This window comes from Vicugna pacos, chromosome 2 (assembly GCF_048564905.1).
Source record: "Vicugna pacos chromosome 2, VicPac4, whole genome shotgun sequence".
Taxonomy (NCBI): Eukaryota; Metazoa; Chordata; class Mammalia; order Artiodactyla; family Camelidae; genus Vicugna; species Vicugna pacos.
This window is the reverse complement of record NC_132988.1, coordinates 83,452,668-83,469,999: the sequence shown is the minus strand read 5'-3', so window position 1 is coordinate 83,469,999 and position 17,332 is coordinate 83,452,668. Positions and strand designations below refer to the sequence as shown.

The window sequence follows — 17,332 nt, the reverse complement described above, 5'->3', positions numbered from 1 at the left end:
TAGTTTTATGTGCATTATCTAATTTAACTCTGGAAAAATCCTATGGTCAGTGATGGGTGACAGAAGACACCACCCCAAAATATGCCACTTTGGCATAAGAATTATTTAAAACTTAAGATACCTTAAAAAGAGCATACGCAAGAAGGGCATTCTAATCTCCCCTTTTCTTCCTAAAAATAGGACACTGAAAACTCCCTTGAGAAGGATGTCCTCCCCGTACCAGGAGAACAAGAAACATTCTTCCCTCAGGAGCTAAAGCCAAGAGAATTCTGTACAAACAGACCTTGTTAAAATAACTCATCTTCCTTCAACCAATATGTTTTAGTTACTTTCCCACTATTGCCTCTCTTTGTTTAACCTGATATAAAAGTATTCAGATTTTGCCACTTCTTTGAGTCTTTATGTCATTATGAGGGTTCCTGTGTCATGTAAACCTTGTAGAAATTTGTATGCTTTTCTCCTGTTAATCTAATGACTAGACACTTAATTTTCCTTAGATTCATTCTCAATGTAAATATTTTTGACTTTGAAACTTATCTAGGCTTCCCCAAAAGGTTTCCTTAACACATTAATCATTTTTATGAATATTATCAAATACTTACTTCTTTACTTATTACAAAAGTTTCATATCTGTTTTACATAAAATTGAAGTGGGCCAATTGGCATTAGTTAAAAGGTAGATTTCCTGAAAAATAAAAACAAATGCATCTCTTGTAGAACAATTTCAGCTCTGATATTTTTCTTACCACGAAAATCTGGGAACGTGTGAAATTTTAAGTGTGCATCATTTTAAGCAAATTATTTTTTAAATAAATTTTGGGCTTATAGAATTAATAAATACTTTCCTTTCACATTATCTGCCAGCCCCAGCAGGATTAATTTGGACAAACTGCTGTATAAAAACAGAAGCTTGGTTGAATGAGTCTTTCGTTTGGAATACATCACGTGCTAAAACAGCAGCATGGTAAACACACACACACAAGGCTGTGCCCCAGCTCCATTCAACACTCAGGAAAAAAGGATGCTTTGTTCTGAAGACAGCAAACTTGGGGCAGAGATGCTGACCTGGATCTGTGATGCTCAGTGAAGGGGGATGATGTTAGTGTAACTGCATACAAAACTGTATAACACTTTTTTATGATTATAATGTTGAAAAAGATGTAGCAGTAAAGATTCAAGGGGGGATTATCCTAGAGAAAGGAGAGTAGCAGGAATTTAAAATCTCTTTGCTTGAGATGGAACATCTTCTGCCTTAGACACTGGCATTGCTAGTTCTCGGGCCTTCAGACTCGGCCTAGGCCTTACATAACTGGCCCTTTGATTCTCAGCCTTTGGAATCCAACTGGGACTTACACCATCGGTCCCCCGGGTTCTCAGGCCTCTGGACTCAGACTGAATTCCTGGCTTCCCTGGTTCTCGAGCTTGCAGATGGCAGATTACTGGACTTCTTGGCCTCCATAATCATGTGAGTTAATTCTTATACTAAATCTACATATAGATATGTAGATATACCCTACTGGTTCTCTTTCTCTGGAAAACCCTGACTAGTACAGATTTTGGTTGAGAAACACCAGTCTGGATGATCTCCAAGTTTCTTATCTTTGGTTGAAAAACCAATGGTTCATTTGCTCTGCACACAGTTGGGGCAGCCCAGTGGCGTGAACAGAGCTCAAAATTCAGGATTCTACTCCCATTTCCGTCACTAACTATGTCACTGTGAGCAATTCATTTAACCGTCCTGGTTCTCCATTCACTAAGGTGTAAAGTGAAAGGCTTTGTGTAGCTGACCTTTGAGGCTCCATCTAACACTACCAGTCACTGATCCCCAGGAAGATCTTGGAGTCCACAAGGATCATCAGGTTCTAAGAGTGCCTCCAAAGCACCGCCCACACTAGAATGGTTCACTAGTCCCAGGCTGGCCAAATCCTTAACTACTGCTCAATTTACCAAGAAATTTTTTTTTACCCACTGATGATAATTCATAATTAATTTAACGATGGTAACGCCATGGAAAAATAAGGTTTGGTTTTTATTGAAAATTGTTAGAAATATATCTGTTATTTCTCCTTTGCCCTTCTCATTGAATTTGTTACCAAAAAAATGTCTTGAATCTGTCTCCTAGTTGGTATCCCGAGGATTGTTGCCTTAGTCCAGAGTCTGCTCATTGATCTCCCAGCTGTTCTCCAATTCCATGTTGTCCTTTATCTGCTAATATAACCCCCACCTCATCGCACCGGTCATCTATCTAATGTTAATCTGATCCATCGCTCCCCTACTTAAAAACCCTCAAGGAGCTCCACTGCCTGTAGGATTAAGTCCAGACTCTTTTGCAGTGTTTCCAATACCATATCTGACCTCAATCCCAGCAACTGCTCTCACCTCCCAAGACCTCTACACTTAAGGACTTTTGGATTCAAGAATCTCTAAATCCAATCCACCCTTGACTAAATACAGAAATGAACCAAGTTTTATCATTACATAATTAACATAAGCTACTTTCTTAGCCTAAATCTTATCCCTTTTGCATAAAATCTTTTGGAAGCATAAAATTTCTTTAATGAATCAAAAAGAACTCCTTGAATCAGTAACTGTTTTGGTATAATTTCTCTATTTTTTAATACCACTCTACCTCCAGAGCTACACTGTAACTCATTCATTTAACTAGTCAGTCATTCATAGAGCAATCATTTATGAATCTTGTTGTATGTCCTGTACATTGACAAACTGTATATTAGACTATATATTGGTTCTACAATGCTAAGGAAAAATGTTTCTTCTAAGCATTTTAACTACTGAAATATTTAATGCTCAAGGACAATACTATAGCATACCATGCTAATTATTTTAATGCAATGAGGCACATACTTTTTTAAATTTTAATTTAAAAAAATGATGATGAGAGACTGGGAAATTGAGACAGTATTTACCCCTATGAAGTTGTCTTCTTCAAACTCACTTAAAATTTCAGAGTTGGTATTTTTGCACGTTTGTATTACTTGACATGACCTTTAAATATCCAGCAAAAATCAAGTAGCATTCCAAGGGTACATGTCCTTGTCTTAGAATCATACTTGCAGCTTCAAATCTGGGGAGAAAGAATATTAAAAACATCTCTTCTGCAAAATGGCAAGTTTGAAGTCATTATTGGCTAACAAAATTCTGTCATCTTCATCTGTAAAGAATTTTACTTTTTATTAAGAAGCAATTATCATCCTATTCTGGTAAAGACCTTGAAGGCAGGGATCCTTGCCAACCTGTCCACTACTGTAGCATCAGTGCCTAGAATGGCACTTGGCTCAGAAAGTAGACACTCAATGAATATATATTGAGTGGATTTATGAATAGGCAAACAGAGGTGTCACACAACCACACAAGGTCTCCATACAAATTAATTCCTTAGATGAGTCCTGCTCTTTCACAAAATATAGGCATTTTAAAAAACTATTACTGCTGAATTCACAGTGTAAAGCCAGATCTTTGCATTTCTGAGGACATAAATTTGAGCTGACTTGCATTCCTTTTATCAAGACTTTTTAAAAGTACTATATACATAATCAGCTTTGTGAATCTGCTACTTTCCTCTAGTCACAGGTCTTCAGCCAGAGAACAGGAGTTTGTCCACCCTTAGCTTCTAGAAACAACTACCCATAGTAGTCATGCATGGTAAGCTCTAATCGACATAAAAATAACCTGGGACATTTGATTTTAAAAAGTCAAGACTCCTTAATACCCTGGAAATTCTGATTTGGTAGGTCTGGGATAGGCCCCAGGAACCTGTATACTTAAAAGGCTCTCCAGATCATTTTGATGAGGACCACTTTTAAGGAACATTGTATTTGAGGCTAAGAGCAAACATTATTTATTTTGTTTTTCTGATATGAGTAATTATTGTGAAGACCAGAACAGAACATGTTCTATGAAATATTGAGAAGTTCTATGAAATATTGGGATAATTTCTGATTTTTATTTAGTTAATTATGCTACCCAGAATTCTTTCTTCCTAGAAGAGCAGTTATAATTTCTATATTCTAAATTAGGCAGGTATCATTACAGAGAACATTAGTGGGAAAGAAGATGGCAGTTATTATATAACCAAAGACACCCCATCCCTGTGATATCAGTAAGAAAGTCTGAATTCTAGCCCTTGATGTACAATGAATTACTTAAATAATCTTAAGAAAATCACTTAACTTCCAAATCCCCGTTGATAAAATGGTAATAAACCTGTATCTACATTCCTCATAATAATGTTTTAGGGGAAAAACAGAATATGTAACAGTGATTTAAATTATTCAAAAGGAAGGTATTTTATAAACCAAATTGTGATTTTGCCCTACTTTAATAAGCCTGATGATGTGAAGGAGAATTAGAAGCAGGAAAAATCCCAGCAAAATAGCCATATATGTGGTAAGTAAGCCATAGTTCCATGGATGCTCATGAGTCAGAAGCAAAGACATGGGACTCATGAGTCAGAGACAAAGAACTTTACTAGTTGCAGCAAAAGGACCAAGAAGAGTATCAGTATTGCTGCATCAGTCCCCAAGTCCCTCAAGGCAATGGGGAGGGCTCAGTGGAGCCTGCATATGCAGTGGGGTGGGTAACAGGGGGGGAACCCTGAGCTCAGGGAATCTGCTGCTTTTCTAACAGGCAGTAAGCAAGCTGGTTTGTCTGGAGGGAGACCAGGTGCCATGAAGAAGTGCAATGCATTACTTTCTCAGGACTGCCAGCTGAATAAACAATTTTGAGAAATGGCCCAGGCAAAAGAACAGTCAAAGCCTTGGGATTTTGGCACATTCAGCAAGATGTGTAGGAACATAAGAGGCTCAAAGCAGACTGTCTCTCAACATATAGGGTGTAATGATACAAATGAATGGAATTTAAAAATAAAGTTAAATGGTTACTGAAAGAATTAAGATTTTCATTCCAAAGGAAACAATACAAGGAGAAATTTCAAAATGCTATTTTCACTGCTTTTGGGAAGAGGATCACACAAGATCACAATGTGAAGACTCCTGACTTTCGATTGTTTATGTTAATAGACAGCAATTTTTAAAAACCACTACTTGAACTCTGTAGACTTGAAAAAAATACCAAAAATTCCTGAAGTAGCTGCCATATCACAGAAATATCCTCAAGATAATGACTGGTTTCTATGAACTAAGACTAGAACAGTCAACAGGACACCATAGAGTCATGAGAATGAGGCCAACAATAAGTAGGTGACGGGAAAGGAAGGAGAAGCATGTGGAACTGAGAACTAATATATTTATGACAAGCACTGTAATGGAAAAGGTCTGGTATTCAAGACTCAACTGGGTTTAAAGCATCACAGAAAGAGCAGGAGGACTCCACATTCTGTTTTCTCGCCTCTATATTGTGAAAGTGTGGATGAGAGCCAGTCATTCTCAGCCAAGTTTTGAAGTGCATCATTTGGCTGCCAGATGCCCATTATACTAATTGGATCAGCAGTCTCCTCTCTATCTCACTGACACAAGGATTCCAGGGCTATCCATTTCTTCTACGGCATCAAAATTTAAGAATGCCACATATACAATAAACCATAAAATATTCACAAGGGCCTGTACTCTACTTTTTGTATTACTATTGTAACTCCAGAATGATCCTTCAGAAGCCTACATGAGTGATGTGAAGGAATGCCAATACTAAATAGGTTTCTCATGCTGAAACATTTAATTTTATACTTCCAGAGCACTTGATGCACTTGTGAATATTCATGGTTTGATTTGAATTATCATCTTCCTCAAAAATGTTTTCTTGTTAGGCATATAAATACAACTGCTCCAGCCTAACAAATACAGAAATCAGAGTATTTTTGTTAGGAACAGAAAAAGAAAGATTTAATACCTCCACATTCAAAAATAAAAGTGTCCTCATTAATATACATATGGCTATATATGTATATTATATATTGAACTCTAAGAAGAGCTTATGAACATTACTATTTGTAGATACACTGATTCATATTTGGTTTTGTTCTCCACTTGGATATTTTGAATAAATTTCAATATCAATCTTCACTAAATGAGCTAGTGCTTAATATAAGTAACTCTCCATTAAAATTTCTAAATATCCATGATTTTAAAGATGAGACTTCATGTTAATGATACATTTTAAACTTTTTCCAAGAAAGACTCACATACACAATAGATCTTGTATTAAACAGGGTTCTGGGTTGCAGACAACAGAATCCACTCTGATTGATTGAGAGAGAGGAAGAATTCACCACAGGTATTAGATAGCTTATAGAATCTTTGGAAAGGTTAGTGAAGTAGTTTCTAAGCCAAACTTCGAGGAATAACTTTGGTGAAAATGCTGAGCAGACCCCAGAACCAAAGTTTGTCTCCACCACAGTCAGGAAACTGGTGCTACCACATCTGAACAAAGAATCATGTGGTTTTCACTAGTTCCTGCATTAGCAAAACGGATGTTCCATGTCCTACCTCTTCACCCACATGTATTAATTGCAAACCAAATGTCATGAATGTGTATCTGTCAGAATCTAAACCAAGTATTTATAAAAGAAAGTGGGGAGGGTCTAGAAAAGGTAGTTTTTGTTATATTGTTTTGTTTTGGTTAATATGCTACACTGAGATGGTAAGGTTTACATTATGGAGAAATACCACAAAAATGTAGTTTTTTCAAAGGATTTTGGGCAACCCCAAATTGCAAATGTCAACTTCAACCTTTATCATAATATTCAGGGTACCTTACCTAACACATTTTGCATGTTTTTCCTTTTTCTAGATAAGCAAATGGACTGTTTTGGTAGTCCAGTCTTTTTTTTTTTTTTTTGGTATTTTGCTTATAAGTTTTAGCCTTTGTCCTAGTTTCAATCCTAGTTTCCCTCAGGTTGGTTTGAAAATTCATCATTACACTACAGTTCAAAGCACAAACCCCCAATTATTACATACTTCTTTTGGTCAATATTCAATTTGTAACATGTCTTTTGTCTTTAAAGTTTTGTTAAACTCTATTCACCATCGGCCACTGCTTTTCTTAGGGAACTGCCAAGATCCAAATGGAATATTTTTGTGTCACTTACTCTTGACAGATTATGGTCTGGCAAAGTTGGAGCTGTACTTCATTTGGCAAACTGTGAAATGACCTATTCTTCTTTAGACATAGTTAAAGTTTAAAAAAAAAAAAGAAGAGAAAAATATCAGTAATAGCCTAGAAAAGGGCTAAAGGAAAAAGATTATGATGCTTTGCAATTAGCTCAGACCCCTTCAATGTTTCTGATAACCAAGAGTAGATTTTATGTGTTCTCCAAAGTCTAGCCATTCTGTATGTGGTAGATATTGGTAACCAAAATCTTCCATATCTGGATTCATGAGAATTTGATACGATCCTAATAGAGTAAAACATCTCCTATGAAAGGGAAGGAGACATTGATACAATGAGTAGATGGTCTTCCTCAATATTCATAAAGTTCTGTGATGTTAGCTCCTAACCTCTGTGAAGAATTTGGTAAGGAATCCTTCAGGATGTAGCTTGCCCAGAAAAATAGTTAGCATAAATCATGGACCAGAAAAATAAAATCTGATGGTGTCCAGGAGTCCTTTACTGAAAGATACTTGAAGTGAAAAGTTCAAGTATGCCTTTTTTCCCTTTTCCAAATTATTCGATTTTAATATGCATTAATATTGCACCTGCCTGCTATCACAGAGAAGGAACTGTTGAAGTGGCCACTAAATCTTTAAAACGTTTGCATTTTTAAAACATCTGAAAATAAAGATATGTTCATAACCCCCACTTCACACTGTATATAAACTCAAAAAATGGACCTATAATGTAAATATAAGACATAAAAATATTAAACCAGAAAATATAGGGGTAAACCTTCATGACCTTGGATTTGGTAATAGATTCTTAAATACAACACACAAGCAGCCATAGAAAAAATAAACTGGACTTCATCAAAACTTAAAAGTTTTTGCATCAAAGGACATTACCAAAGAAAGTGAAAAGACAACTAGTAGAATGGGAGACAATCCTTGCAATCATATATTTGACAATGGTTTAATACCCAGAATATATAAAGAACTCCCAACTAGATAGCAAAAAGACAAACAGGCCAATTAAAAAATGAGCAATGGATTTGAATAGACATTTCTCCAAAGAAGATATACAAATAGCCATGAATGGTACATGAAAAGATGCTTAACATCCTTAGTTACTTGGGAAATGCAAATCAAACACAGGATGAGATACCACTTCACACCTACCAGCATAGCAATAATAATAGTAGTAGTAGTAGAATAAAATAAGAAGTATTGGTGAGGATGTGAATTAACTGGAACCCTTGGGCATTGCTGGTGGGAATGTAAATGGTACAGCTGCAATGGAAAACTGTATGGCAATTACTCAAAAAGCTATAGAATTATCATACAACCCAGTAATCCCACTCTTAGGTAACCCCTTCCTTGACTCCTAATTTCTGGCAGCCACTAATCTGTTTTCTTTCCCTATAGTTTTGCCTTCCATAATATCATATAAAGAGAATCATACATTATGTTACTTTTCGTGTCTGGCTTAGCAAAATGCATTTAAGATCATCCTTGTTTTATGTGAATCAAGTTTGTTCTTCTTTATTATTCAGTCGTGTTTCATCGTATCAGTTTGTTTATTCATTCATTGTTGAAGGATATTTATAAGTATGATCCTTAAATTAAATACTAAATAATTAAAATTCCATTTAATTCTTAAATAAGTATAGATTTGTGTTAATACTTAGATTTTTTGAAATTTGATGTTTATGATGTATAGGCTTAATTCACTATTTATATGGCCACTTGACTAACTAAAATTCCTCATTTTCTGACCTGCTGGTAACAGTTTTCTGCAATAGCTACTTGATTGAAAAATTTGAAATTTTAGAGTGCTTAAAACTTTAAGTATCAATTTCTACATGTTGTGACCATAGCTTTTAAATTTTTAATGCCATTTAAATCATTCTTAAGTATACTATTCAATGGCAAGAATTACATTTACATTGTTGTGCAACCAGCACCACTGTTTCCAAATCTTTTCCATCATCCCATATAGAAACTATGGCTATTAAGTAATAACTCTCCATTACCCCCTCATCCCAGCCCCTGGCAAGCACTGTTCTATTCTCTGCTTCTGTAAGTTTGACTACTCTAGATATTTCAAATAAGTGGAATCATGTAGTATTTGTTGTTCTGTGACTGGCTTATTTCAATTATCATAATGTCCTCAAGGTTCATCCATATTTTTATGTGTATCAGAACTTCATTCTTTTTGAAGGCTAAATAACATTCCACTGTATGGATATACTACAATTTCTTTATCCATTCATTTGTCAATGGATATTTAGATTATTTCCACATCTTGGCTATTGTAAATAATGCTACAATGAAAATAGGAATGCTAATATCTCATCAAATTCCTGATTTCAACTGTGATTTCAATTCTTTTTGGAAAAATACCAGAATTGGGGCTGTTGGATCATATGATAGTTCTACTTTTAATTTTTTGAAGAATTTCAATACTGTTTTCCACAGTGGCTACACCATTTTACATGCCCACCAGCAGTATCCAGTTTTTCCACTTCCTTGCCAACACTTGTTCTCTTTTTATTTTTTTGATAATAGCCATCCTAACAGGTGTGAGGTGATATCTTATCGTGGTTTAATTTTCTGATGGTTAGTGGCCTTAAGAATCTTTTCACATACCTGTTGGCCACTTGTATGTCTTCTTTGGAGAAATGTCTATTAATTCCTTTGCCCATTTTTTAATCAGGTATTTGGTTTTTTGCTATTGGGATGTAGCATTTTCTTACATATTTGAGATATTAAGCTTTTATCAGATAAATGGTTTACAAACATTATCTCTCATCCAATTGGTTGCCTTTTTTATTTTGTTGATTGCTCCCTTTGATGTGCAGAAGCCTTTTAGTTTGATATAGTCTACTTGTCTGTTTTTGCTTTTGTTGCCTGTGCTTTTGTCATATCAACGAAACAACTGCCAAGATCAATGTCATAATGGAATATATCTCTTTCACAATAGTGTCAAGAAGAAAATACTTAGGAATAAAATTAACTAAGGATGGAGAAGATTGTACACTGAAAACTATAAAAACACTGATGAGAGAAATTAAATAAGTTACAAACAAATGGAAAGACATCTCATGTTCATGGCTTGGAAGGCTTACTATTGTTTAAATATCCAGACTACCCAAAGCAATCCAGAGACTCAAATCAATTCCTATCAAACTCCAATAGTTTTTTTTGCAGAAATAGAAAAGGCAATTCTAAAATTAATATGGAACCATAAAGGACACTGAATAGCCAAAACAATCTTGAGAAAGAAGAACAAAGCTGGAGGTATCATATCTCCTGATTTCAAAGTATATTACAAAGTCACGGTAATTAAAATAGTATGGTACTGGCATAAAGACAGATATAGAGTAAATGAACAGAATAGATAGCCCAGAAATGAATCCACACACATATATCATTAACTGATCTTCAACAAGAATGTCAAATACACACAATGGGGAAAGGATAGTCTCTTCAACTAATGGTGTTGGGAAAACTGGAGGTCCACATGCAAAAGAATGAAATTGGACCTTTATCTTACACCATATACAAAAATCAGTTCAAAATGGATAAGAGACTTACATGTAAGCCCTGAAACTGTAAAACTTCTAGAAGAAAACATGGGGAGAAGACTCACGATATTGGTCTTGTCAATGATTTCATGGATAAATAACTTTCTATAACAGAGTTTTGATATTCTAAGGCTAAAGACGAAAGGCTAAAGACAAAACACTATATTCTTGTTGGTAAATATGTATCTCACAGGTCTAGGTTAGTAATTCTGAAACTACTTTACATATATACTAGAGTTGAAAAAATAAGAAATATATTGTAGATAGTGACAGTCAGGTTTGTACCTGGGGGAGAAAGAAGTTTCAAATAAGTAAATGGGGAGTGTTAGAGTAAATCCTAAGGTAACAGACTGAATTTGGAGATATCCATATGAACTAATGTTTATTTTAATATATATACAGATGGATATATACAGAAATGAATATAGATACATGGGTTAGTATACTACAAACACTTGTTAACTCTTTGCACTGAAAGGACCTAGAAGTAATGACTCTCCAGTTGTAACAAGAACACCTAGAAGTCACATTTTGGTTTCTAAATACCATTTTCCAATAAAAGAAACTATGCTTCTTAAAGAATGGCTGGTTTGGGGACTAGGGCATAGAGAATCCAAAATAAATCTGGAGAATCTTACAATGCCAGAAAGTAAGTTGATGATAAAAATAAAAATAATAGTAATAAATAAAATTAATTAAAAGATGTGGGTCTGTCCAAAGGATACATGAGCCAACCCTTGAGAGCTCCTGACAGCCAGAGCTGGAATACTTTGAGCAATATGATAAATAATGATAATAATGAGTTACAACCCAAAGAATAAAGTAAGTATCCATAAGGTAATAAATATCTATAAGACCATACTGATAAAAATATACAGCTGAACGAATGAATGAATAAAAAGAGGCAGTTCTTCCCAATAGAATTATAAATGCAGAAAGAAGAAGGGAAATAAATCACCATTAGAGTATCAAAGTAGTAACTGCTGCAGGCAAGATCCACCGATGAGTGCTGAAACTAGTGAGTGAAACTTTAAAGAGAAACTAGCACCCACACTGTCTCCAAGGATCCCCTACAAAATATTTATTACTTACTATGGTGGTTTTAACATATGTCTACAATTTCTTAAATACTCCTCCCTCCAGAAGATGGATCTTAATTCCCCTGGACTGGACTGGACTAAGTAACTCACTTTCAGAGGACAGAACATGGAATGGGGAAATGATAACTTTCCATGGAGAATCCTGGCAAATACGACCTTAGCTAACTGATCAAGGATAACATCACCAGTAATAAGACATATTGATGTCATGTACCCAAGAGCCATAACCTCAGTCTGATCATGAGAAAAAAGGAAACCCTAACTGAAGGACATTCTACAAAACATTTAACCAGTACTCCTCAAAAGTGCCAAGGTAGTAAGATAAGGGAAAAACTAAGGAACTGTCACAGATTGAAGGAGAGTAAGGAGACACAAAAACTAAAAGCAGTTGTGGTCTCCTGACTTGAATCTTGGAACAGAAAAAAAAGATGGTGGAAACACTGGGGAAATCTAAATAGTCTGTAGTTTAGTTAACAGTATTTACAGAACTAATCTTAATTTCTTCATTTTGGTCATTGTTGCATGGCTATATGAGACGTTATTAACATTTGGGGAGGCTGGGTAGAGTGTATATTGGAACTATCTGCACTACCTCTGCAACTCTTCTGCAAGCCTAAGATTATCAACATAAAAAGTTTAAAAATTGTTTAGCTTCAGCTAAACACAGGGGTTACACTCAGTAACCTGAAATAAATGGGTCTCAGTCCCAGGTAACTGAAGCCCAAAATAAAAGCAAATCAGCAGTATCTAGTTATTACTATTCACCCATGCAATTTAAATGTCCAAGATTCCCAAGCTTAAATCTCCCATAGTATGCATATGATTCATAGAGTGAGTAAATATCTATTTTACACCCTCAGAAAGACAATTCTATATTTAAAATAGATTCTATGAGAAAGATAAATTTAACTTAAATCATGTTTATTTATACTACTTTTCCCAAGTTGTAAATTCACTGTTAAGCTGAGGACTGACTGGATCCAGACATGAATTTCAGCTCATAGTTACAAGAACTTACATGGCTATGATACTTACCACTGTTGGATCCTCCCAGACTAAAATGGTATTGGTGGATTCAAGGCAATGTCACAAGCACAGAAAACACTGACTTTTAGAAACGTCTGATGCCAAAGATGATGAATACTTGTAATAGAGCACTTTATTTTTTAGGATACTTTGAAATGTTTAATATCTTATAATGTTTAAAAATCAATACCTCTTTTTACTTTATAGCTGGTTTACAAAATATCCTTAAGAGGCTAAAAAACAACAAATGTAAATCCAATTTACCTAAGTATATTAAAATTTTAATAGAAGCAGAGACGGTCCACCTAATCTCCTAGGGACAGAAATTTATATCTACATGATGAATCACTTTGTAGTTTGTTCAAAGATTAGTAAATTAAAATTACAGAAAACATTTTAACAGGCTTAAATAAATGTATTTATATTCAAAATCAATTATTTATCTCAAATACATACCTCAAACATAACACATAGTAGGAACTCAATGATTACTATTTATTTAATTAATATTATGATACAAATAAAAGAAAAAATTGCTTCACTACCAAAAGAAAACATATATATTCAAACCATCTTTATTTAACCCCATTTTGTTTTCTAAACTTCTAAAACTAAGGCAAGGGTTAGGAGAGTAAAAATGTAAGAAAAATAATCCAGCATGGTGCTTTTATAGTGTTAACCTGTATTTGCTTAAAATTATAGAAGAAAAGCATTATTAATATCATTAGAATAATCATATATCAAGAAAAAATCTTTTTTATTTCTTTACCTGAGATTTTCTTGGTTTCTATGCAGAGGTTGAATTAACAAAAATGTTTTCAGCTTTTCCAAATCTTTGCTCTGTAAAACAAAGTGTGTTTACATTGAATATATCCTATCTGTCCCCCATGAACGTACTTTTTTCCTAAAAATTTGGAAAGGATTTACAGCCTGGATCAACAAAGCAATATTTCTTGTTATGAGTATAAGGCGCCCCATGAATGCAGATTACTCTCATGTCAACTCAGTTGAACAGAGATCACATTCACCAAACAGACTCCATGAACATTTACAAAAGTGTCAAGAGTAGCTGTTTCCTTTTTACCTAGGGAATTCAGTTTCAAAATAGTGTTAACTGACTGAGGGCTATGCTCTAAGTGAAACACAGACTCAGTTCAGCTGAGTTTATCTATCCCAGTATAGGGTCTTTGTTTAACTTTTTATGCCAGGTCTTAGGCATCAACATGAAAAAGTATGACCTTCATCCTGTATCTTGATATCAATTTACTCTTCACATCCCATAACCAATGATGAGAATCTGAATATAGATCTAAGACATTTCTAGACTTACACTGATAATTCGTTCTTATTAATAGTAATAATAACAGTAATTTATTGAGCATTTAGTATGTATCAGGCACTATTCCAAGTACTTTACATTCCTTGACAGTTTACATGTTTTGCTTTCCTATATAAGGAAGAAACTCTCCGGCTATTTAAAATGCCTTTCAAGGACACACAGGGAATATGTTGACTTAATTCTTCCGTTTTTTAGTAGCTATCTTTAAAAGGAATGAATGACAGTACTACTACAGTCTACCCAAGCAATATAGAAGAGATGATACAACATATTATCCTTAAGTCAAGGAACAGCCTCCAGTCTACACTTGGAACTACACTGTACAGTGTGAAGCAAATTAACCCTCCCATCATGACTGGCACTGTTCTAATGGGATCTAGTAACATCATTCATGTATGCTCATGAAAAATGAACTTTTACCCAGTTTAACCCTATAATCTACTCATGAATGCCAGCATCTAGAAGAGAATTATTATTGATATGATTAACATATAACAACTTAATTGTACCAAATTAAAAAAAGAAAACAGAGGAAAGTGCATTGCTTCATTTGATGTTAAGATACTTCCCAAATAAATATAAGAATTTAACTCTATTGAGCATAATAAACTATAATTTTGGTGATTAAGTTTTACTCTGTGATAGATAGAATATATATATGAACAATAAGTTCAAATTATTTTTTATGTTAAAATTTAAAACTGGCCTACAAAACACATATCACAATGAGAAGAGCTAATACATTCATATGCATACAAAGAATGGTGGAAAATACACCAAAATGTTACAGTTGATTATCTGTCATCTTGGGCATGGGATTTTTAGTCATTTTTATTTTCTTCTTTTTTAATCTTTCTATAATTTCCAAATTTCCTACACTTAACCTATACTACTTTAATTTCAAATTTTTAAAAACACCTACAATCTTTTCTAATTATGAAAATAACATATTTACATTTGAAAGTGACAATCTATTGAAATTCTACCAACCACAATTATGTTTTGAGGCTAAAGTTATATTTTTCTATTTTATGGCCCAATTTTTTTCAATACTATATTGTTTACTTCTTTCCACATGTACATCATCATTTTTAATAGCTGCATCATGCTCCATTATATGATCTATCATAACATATGTAACTCAGTTACCCCTCGGCACTCAGTTTAGATATCACTTCCATGAGACACCTTTACTTCCTCCCAAAGTCTGGGTTCAGCTCCCCTCAAATGTGTTTCAACCACAGTCTATACCATCAGACTGCGCTCAATAAATGTTTAGTTGGCTGTCTTCTTTCCTAAACCACAAGCTATATGAGAGCAGAGACCATCTATGTCTGATTAATTGTTGTAGCCCCATACCTACTACAGTGCCCAATAAATGGTTGTTGAAATATAAGTTGCTTCCTTTTTAAAAAAACAAAAACAATAGAATCAACACTCCTGCACACACAAATCTGGGCACTTACCCAGTCATTCTTATGGCATAAATTTCTAAAATTGAAATTGCAGAAGCAAAGGTATACACATTTAGAATTGTAATACATATTGCCAAACAGCCCTCCAAAATCCCTGTAGAAATTTACATTCACAACATATAAAGGTGTCTATTTCTTCACATGCTTGAAATACTGAGTATTGTCATCCTTTTTTTAACCTTTAACCAACGTGATATCATTTTTATGTATTACTTTTACAATTAGACAAAAATTTTTTAAGATATTACAAATTTCGCTATTCTAGATAGCTATTAATTAGGATGCAGATTTTAAAATACTAACCAAGTTATATTTACACTAATTGCTTATGCTGAATAATAGTTCATTCACAGAATGGTTCTTCATGAAGTAAAACGGTGCGCATTCTTCTGCTTGACCCTTTCCAGGGTACCTGAAGGAGAGATGATATAAATGTATAGAAAAATGTATGTGATATGTACTTGTTTGGCAGAGAAAACGTGAAGAAAATCAGTCAACATGGAGATGAACTGACTGGAGTAGAACATATACAGTTTAACGTGCAAGTTAGGATCTGGTGGAAAACTCTAAGGTATGGATTCAAAAACCAAGGAAGATGCTGTCTTACTGCTCTAGAACTGCATTTCCAAAAGCTTACTGTCACTGTCCACAGGGATGCTACCAGTACCCCAAACTCAGTGTATCCAAAACAAAACTCCTATTTTTCCTCTCTTCCCTTAGAATACTTAGTTAATTTTAGATCCAGGCCTATATCTAGACTCACACTGTCCAATATGTAAATATCATTCATACAAATTGAGATGTGCTGTAAGTAAAGTACTCAGTGGACTTCAAAGACTTGGTATAAAACAGAATGTAAAACATCTCATTAATAATTTTTATATAGATTACTTGTTGAAATGATCATATTTTGGAGACACTGGGTTGAAAATATATTATTAAGAAATAATTTCACCTGTTTGTTCTCTCCCTTTTTTTTTAAAGTGGCCACTAAAAATGTAAAATTACATGTGTGGCTCACATTTGTGGCTTGCACTGTATTTCTGTTGGACAGCACTGATACAGACCGTTGAGATCTAGACCACTGAGCTAGATCAAGAGCTGGATTATGAAGCTAACCATCAGTTGTTGTGCTCTAAGAATCCTCTAGAAAGGAGCAAAGGAATGAGAGGAGAAAGGAGTTAGTGGTGAACTGGGTTGGTTGAACTTTGAGGAGCCAAAGAAAGGGATTTCCAGGCATGAGACAAAGAACCATAAAGCAAAGATGAGAAAATTAGGTTTGAAATGCCAGATTATCTAGAACTATGGCACTCTGCTGCTTTTGCCAGAGCCTTCAGCAGTGCCTCAGAACATTCTAAATATGTCTGAGCTGGACTATGAGGTAGCAAACTTGAGCCAAAGAGTTAAAATGGGCAAGTATGTCTCACGTAGCCAGGAGCAATCAATAAGAGAGCCAAGAGAATGTCAAACCTGAAGGGCAGAAATCCATTGCCCCACCCACCAGGAGACTCCTTGTCCAGTCCCAAGCTTGCAGTTCTGAGTTTGGGTGGAGAGTTGAGTTTGTTATGTTTTTATTTTGGTTGTGTATTTCAAGGACGGCATCACTCCCTCACACGGCCTCCTTTAACCTGTCACAAAACCCAAGTTGTCCCAATCCCAAGGTCTACCTGAACCTCATCAGAATTTGTCACACATGAGATCTGTGCCTTGAATGCCAAAGCTATCATCAGCATCAAAC

General features: G+C 34.7%; 1 long non-coding RNA gene across 2 annotated transcripts in view; it reads right to left on the bottom strand.

The window, feature by feature from the left end:
- LOC116284455 (uncharacterized) overlaps positions 1–17,332 on the bottom strand; it is a 91,104-nt gene that overhangs the window by 72,027 nt on the left and 1,745 nt on the right. For both annotated transcript variants that reach the window (XR_012061506.1, XR_012061510.1), the window contains exons 2-5: positions 15,898–16,006; positions 13,550–13,620; positions 2,928–3,085; positions 603–685 (exon numbers count right to left, since the gene is read on the bottom strand). This is a non-coding gene — a long non-coding RNA (uncharacterized lncRNA). The remainder of the gene's footprint in view (positions 1–602; positions 686–2,927; positions 3,086–13,549; positions 13,621–15,897; positions 16,007–17,332) is intronic.